Genomic DNA, 7,747 nt, shown 5'->3' on the forward strand with positions numbered 1-7,747 from the left:
GTCAGATTACATGGTGTGCCGAAGTCGATCGTATCAGATCGTGATCCACGATTCACTTCACACTTTTGGCACAGTCCACAGCAGGCTCTGGGTACGACTTTACACTTGAGTACTGCTTACCATCCTCAGACCGACGGACAGTCAGAGCGGACTATCCAGACTTTAGAAGATATGCTGAGAGCTGTAGTACTAGATTTTGGTACTAGTTGGCAAGATTCACTAGCTCTTTGTGAATTCTCGTACAACAACAGCTATCAAACGAGCATTGAGATGGCACCGTTTGAGGCATTATACGGGAAGAAGTGCAGATCTCCGCTGTATTGGGATAACATCTCAGAGGTACCAGATTTAGGGCCAGATATGATTCGTGAGATGACTGAAAAAGTAAAGATAATTCAAAAGCGAATGAAGACGGAACAAGATAGACAAGCGAAGTACGCGAACATCAGACGTAGACCGCTAGTATTTGAGTAGGGAGACAGAGTATTCTTAAAGATTTCTCCTTTCAGAGGCGTGGTCAGATTTGGCAAACGTGGGAAGTTGTCTCCTCGATACGTCGGTCCGTACGAGATTCTTGAAATGATTGGCGATCGTGCGTATAGACTTGCTCTTCCTCCTCTATCTGGGATACATGACGTCTTCCATGTATCGATGTTGCGTAGATATATGCCAGATAGTTCTCATGTCATTCAGCCTGAAGAAGCCGAGTTAGATCAGACGTTGAGTTACGTTGAGCAGCCGATTCAGATTCTTGATCGGAAAGAGAAACAGCTCAGAACGAAGACTATTCCATTAGTGAAAGTTCAGTGGAGTCGTCATGGTACTGAAGAAGCGACTTGGGAGACAGAATCAGAGATAATACAGAGATATCCCGAGCTATTTTCATGATGTGAGTTTTTATTCAGCTTTTGACTATATTGCTTCGTTTACATGCTTTGATTTATTTCTTGCAAGTTCGAGGACGAACTCATATCTAAGAGGGGGAGAAATGTAATGCCCAAGACTTTTAGGTTAATAAGATGAGATTATGAAGTTTGCATGAAAGGACACCGCCCCCGCGCCCCAGTTTCTACCGCACCCGTGGTTGTAACTCATGAAACGTGAAGAATTACAGTAGGGTCACCGCACCCGCGGTCCAACACATACCGCACCCGCGGTCGCTGTTTCTGAATTTTTAGATGGGGATGCCGTGAGCTGAACGCCTCCGCGGTGAAAAGCTACCGCACCCGCGGTGCGACGTGTTGAGTGAAAAATAAAACATGTGTCCTAGCCATGCATATATAATGTGTACTTAGTCTCATTCCTTCGAGATTTGCAGCCAGAAATTGAGAGAGAAACCTCCATAGCTAAAGCTTCATTTCACCTTGGATTTGTAATTGTACATGATCCGGCCATCCGATTTTCAATCCAAGTGTAGATTCTTGCTGTTCTCATTATTAGCTTCAAGAGGATATTCGACATCGAGACTTCGACTACGACAAAGATTATACGACAAGAAGGTATAATTCATGTTGATTCGGGGAGATATAACTCGAATTAGATCTTATTTGAGTTTCCCAAAATCACATACTAGATTGTTATCTTTTTATATGTTGATGCTTTGTTTATAGATTTATATTCAAGCATTTAAGATAGGAGAGTCATTGGCAGACTTGCCAAGCTAGACGTTCGGTGATATCGACGCATAGGAGCAGATTTCCTCCGATTGTAGACACTCGATATAGACAGGACCGAAGTCTAGGAATAAGACGTACCGCCACCACGATTGGGAGAGGAGGTGGGAGACTTGTTACGTCTTATTCACACCGGGATCCCTAGACTTAGATATGAGTCGAGTCAAGAATAAGAGTCGAAGAGTTTTATCTGTATTCACTAGTGTGTCACAATTACTGATTTATGTGTTATGATTTTGCATTTAATTGCATGACATGCATGTATACATGTTTTATACTAGGATTTGTTCTCACTAGAGTTTCCGGCTGTTGTTGTGTCTGTATGTGTTCATAACAACAGGTGGGGCAGGATCAGGGTCGAGACGAGGATGATTGAGAGGTGATAGCGTGGTGATCACGGGCGTAGCAGAAGAAACTAGTTGTTGTATTAGGCATGTATTAATACTTTTAAACACTAGTTTGATTGTATGAACGAAACGAGACATGTATTTGCTTTTAATGAAATGAAATAAATTTTATGTATGTGTGTTATGTTAAAAGCAAATTTTTGACCCACATTTTCTAGCAAAGATCCATTTAATCCCAAAGATAATTGAGTTAGAGCCCGGGTCCCCACAACAGGTGGTATCATAGCTGTAGGTTCTGTATAGACTGAGATAGAAGAGAGTGAGCGGGGTAGATCGAGTCGTCTTCATGCTTATATCATGCTAGCACACGTCATGATTTATTGCTTTCACGATGATATGTTGTATTGTTATCTGAGTCGATCACAGCATTTACTTGCCAAGACTGAATCAGAACCGATTCTGGATCAGAGGTATATGATCAGAGGAGGACTGAGACAGATTGTATAGACTGTATACTAATCCGTTTGATAATCAGATATGCCTCCTCGACGAGTACCGCAACCAGTAGCAGGTCGGACACCAGAACAGGGCAGTACATCCAATGATCCGATGGATGTGACTCTACACCGATGGAGACCTTGTTAAAGCGGTTTCAGTCATTCCGACCACCGACACTGAAGGGCACAGAAAATTCCGTTGAATGTGAAAGTTGGCTCGATGACATCGAAATGTTATTTGAATCTCTTGACTATACCAACGAATGACGAGTTAAACTGATTGGGCATCAACTGCAAGAAGTTGCCAAGAATTGGTGGCTTACCACAAAAAGGGCCTTCGAGCATCGTGGTACAGAGGTCACTTGGAAGGTGTTCAAGACAGAGTTCTATCAGCGATTCTTTCCCGTCTCCTACCGAAAAGACAAAGGTGCTGAATTTGCCAACCTGAGACAGGGACAGCTGAACATCGAGGAATATGTGGCTAAGTTCTCCACATTGCTCAGATTTGCTCCCCACATTGCTGGGAATGACGAGGCCGTTGCAGATCAGTTTATGCCTGAATCCGGAGATATTCACCTTGGTGAACACGGGACGACCCAACACTTTTTCTGATGCCTTGAACAGGGCGAAGGGAGCAGAAGCCGGGTTGCTTAGGCAACGAAGGACTTCTTATACCACTCAGACTTGTAGACCAGCCCAGCCCTCGGGTCAGTATCAGCAACCACCTCCCAGATTCGAGAGTGGTGGTAGCAGCAGCGGGAGGAAAGACAGTTTGAAAGTGAAGGGGAAGCAGTTCAAGAAATCAGGGAGAAGTTCGTCGAGCTCCAGTGGGCCGAGATAGACAGGGTCGGGCCAGAGATCAGAGTATACAGGGGTTTACTGTAGTTCCTGTGGAGGTAGACATGACACCGAGCAGTGTCAGGGCGTGATGGGTCGCTGCAACATTTGTAGACAGCAGGGCCACTTCGCAAGGGTCTGTCCACAGAGAGGTACAAAGCAGACTCAGAGTGTAGGAGCATCTGACTCTGTAGCTCAGCCTGAGAGGCAAGCTTCATCTGTCCATTCATTCCAGCCAGCCCCTGCATCTACACATCCCAGAGCTCGAGGTGTCCAGACAGTGAGCCAACCTCCCAGACAGCAGGCTCGAGTGTTTGCGCTGACAGAAGAGCAGGCTCAGGATGCCCCTGATGACGTGATAGCAGGTAATTGTTCGCTTTGCGGTTATCCTGCTTATGTTCTGATAGACACAGGTGCATCACATACATTCTTATCTGAGCGTTTTGCATTGACATATGCATTGCCTATTGAGTCGTTGTCTACTGTAGTGTCTATCTCTTCTCCTTTGGGGACAGGGTTGATATCAGTGACATCTGTTAGATCATGTTTACTACAGTATGATGGGCATGAGATAGATTTAGACTGTATTGTACTTGGGTTATCTGATTTTGATTGCATTATTGGTATCGACATGCTAACCAAGTACAGAGCGACAGTAGACTGTTTCCACAAGATTGTTAGATTCAGACCAGAGATGGCTGAAGAGTGGAAGTTCTACGGCAAAGGGTCTAGAGCTAGGATTCCTTTGATTTCAGTATTGTCTATGACTCGATTACTACAGAAAGGAGCAGAGGGGTTCCTTGTCTATTCAGTAGATTTACTGAAATCGAGCCCAGCATTGGCAGATCTGCCAGTGGTTTGCGAGTTTGCAGATGTGTTCCCCGATGAGATTCCGGGATTGCCTCCAGTCAGAGAGGTAGATTTTAGCATCGACCTAGTACCAGGTACGGTTCCTATTTCTCGAGCTCCTTATAGAATGGCACCGATAGAGTTGAAAGAATTGAAAGAACAGCTTGAAGATTTGCTGGCCAAGGGATATATCAGACCGAGTGTATCTCCTTGGGGCGCACCAGTGCTATTCGTGCGAAAGAAAGACGGTTCGATGAGATTGTGTATCGATTACCGGCAACTGAACAAGGCAACAGTAAAGAACAAGTACCCATTGCCTCGCATCGACGATTTGTTTGATCAGTTGCAGGGATCCTCTGTCTATTCCAAGATCGACTTGCGATCTGGATATCATCAGCTGCGAGTCAGAGATTTAGATATACCGAAGACTGCATTCCGAACCAGGTATGGACATTTCGAGTTTATTGTCATGCCTTTTGGTTTAACGAATGCGCCAGCGGTGTTTATGAGTCTGATGAACCGTGTCTTTCAGAGGTATCTGGATGAGTTTGTGATTGTTTTTATAGATGATATTTTGGTTTACTCGAGAAATGAGACTGATCATGCTGAGCATTTGAGAATTGTGTTGCAGACGTTAAGAAATGAGCAACTGTATGCTAAACTGTCAAAGTGTGAGTTTTGGCTGAGACAGGTTGTCTTCTTGGGTCATATCATATCTGGAGACGGTATTTCTGTTGATCCGAGCAAAGTCGAGGCAGTGATTAGTTGGCCTAGACCAACTTCTGTGCCAGAGATACGCAGTTTCATGGGTCTAGCAGGGTACTATCGACGATTTATTAAAGATTTCTCCAGTATTGCGAAGCCAATCACTCAGTTGACTCAGAAGAATGCGCCTTTTATCTGGTCAGAAGCATGTGAGTCGAGCTTCGTAGAGTTGAAGAAGAGATTGACTAGTGCTCCAGTCCTGACGATACCTTCAGGTACGGGTGATTTCGTTGTATATTGCGATGCATCTCACAGAGGGTTAGGATGTGTTCTTATGCAGCGACAGCATGTTATTGCCTATGCTTCGAGACAGTTGAAGCCACACGAGACTCGATACCCAATTCATGATCTTGAATTGGCGGCTATCGTTTTTGCATTGAAGATCTGGCGTCACTATCTGTATGGGGAGAAATTTGAGATCTACTCTGATCACAAAAGCCTGAAGTATCTGTTTTCTCAGTCAGAGTTGAATATGAGACAGCGACGATGGCTTGATCTGCTGAAAGACTTTGATTGCGAGATCAAGTATTATCCAGGGAAGTCGAATGCAGCAGCGGATGCTTTGAGTCGAAAGGTATGTTCCTTATCCTTGTCGACGATAGGTGTTTCGAATATGATAGAAGATTGTTGCTTTTCTGGATTAGCATTTGATACAGATAGTAGACCGTTGCGACTTGCCACTATTCAGTGTGAACCAGATTTGATTGTTCGCATCAAAGAGGCACAAAGAACCGATCAGAGTGTTCAGAAGTCGATTGATATGGTCAGATCAGGACATATTTCTGAGTATCAGGTACGTGATCATGTTTTGTATGTGAATAACCGTCTTGTAGTGCCAGATGTTTCAGATTTGAAACAACAGATACTGTCAGAAGCGCACTGTAGTCGGTTCAGTATTCATCCTGGTGGCAGGAAGATGTACAATGATCTGAAGACACAATTCTGGTGGAAACAGATGAAGACAGATATTGCAGAGTTTGTGTCTAAGTGCTTGAATTGCCAACAGGTGAAGGCCGAGAGAAAGAAGCCCGGAGGGTTACTTCAGAGTTTAGCTATTCCTGAATGGAAATGGGATCACATTTCCATGGATTTCATTACGAAGTTACCACGATCATCTCGGGGTTGTGATGCGATTTGGGTTGTGATAGACAGATTGACCAAATCAGCATGCTTCATTCCTTACAAGATGACATACCGACATGATCAGATGGCAGATATATATGTCAGAGAGGTTGTCAGATTACATGGTGTGCCGAAGTCGATCGTATCAGATCGTGATCCACGATTCACTTCACACTTTTGGCACAGTCTACAGCAGGCTCTAGGTACGACTTTACACTTGAGTACTGCTTACCATCCCCAGACAGACGGACAGTCAGAGCGGACTATCCAGACTTTAGAAGATATGCTGAGAGCTGTAGTACTAGATTTTGGTACTAGTTGGCAAGATTCACTAGCTCTTTGTGAATTCTCGTACAACAACAGCTATCAAACGAGCATTGAGATGGCACCGTTTGAGGCATTATACGGGAAGAAGTGCAGATCTCCGCTGTATTGGGATGACATCTCAGAGGTACCAGACTTAGGGCCAGATATGATTCGTGAGATGACTGAAAAAGTAAAGATAATTCAGAAGCGAATGAAGACGGCACAAGATAGACAAGCGAAGTACGCGAACATCAGACGTAGACCGCTAGTATTTGAGCAGGGAGACAGAGTATTCTTAAAGATTTCTCCTTTCAGAGGCGTGGTCAGATTTGGCAAACGTGGGAAGTTGTCTCCTCGATACGTCGGTCCGTACGAGATTCTTGAAAAGATTGGCGATCGTGCGTATAGACTTGCTCTTCCTCCTCTATCTGGGATACATGACGTCTTCCATGTATCGATGTTGCGTAGATATATGCCAGATAGTTCTCATGTCATTCAGCCTGAAGAAGCCGAGTTAGATCAGACGTTGAGTTACGTTGAGCAGCCGATTCAGATTCTTGATCGGAAAGAGAAACAGCTCAGAACGAAGACTATTCCATTAGTGAAAGTTCAGTGGAGTCGTCATGGTACTGAAAAAGCGACTTGGGAGACAGAATCAGAGATAAGACAGAGATATCCCGAGCTATTTTCATGATGTGAGTTTTTATTCAGCTTTTGACTATATTGCTTCGTTTACATGCTTTGATTTTTTTCTTGCGAGTTCGAGGACGAACTCATATCTAAGAGGGGGAGAAATGTAATGCCCAAGACTTGTAGGTTAATAAGATGAGATTATGAAGTTTGCATGAAAGGACACCGCCCCCGCGCCCCAGTTTCTACCGCACCCGTGGTGGTAACTCATGAAACGTGAAGAATTACAGTAGGGTCACCGCACCCGCGGTCCAAGACATACCGCACCCGCGGTCGCTGTTTCTGAATTTTTAGATGGGGATGCCGTGAGCTGAACGCACCCGCGGTGCGACGTGTTGAGTGAAAAATAAAACATGTGTCCTAGCCATGCATATATAATGTGTACTTAGTCTCATTCCTTCGAGATTTGCAGCCAGAAATTGAGAGAGAAACCTCCATAGCTAAAGCTTCATTTCACTTTGGATTTGTGATTGTACATGATCTGGCCATCCGATTTTCAATCCAAGTGTAGATTCTTGCTCTTCTCATTACTAGCTTCAAGAGGATATTCGACATCGAGACTTCGACTACGACAAAGATTATACGACAAGAAGGTATAATTCATGTTGATTCGGGGAGATATAACTCGAATTAGATCTTATTTGAGTTTCCCAAAATCACA

This window comes from Primulina huaijiensis, chromosome 11 (assembly GCF_012295235.1).
Source record: "Primulina huaijiensis isolate GDHJ02 chromosome 11, ASM1229523v2, whole genome shotgun sequence".
Taxonomy (NCBI): Eukaryota; Viridiplantae; Streptophyta; class Magnoliopsida; order Lamiales; family Gesneriaceae; genus Primulina; species Primulina huaijiensis.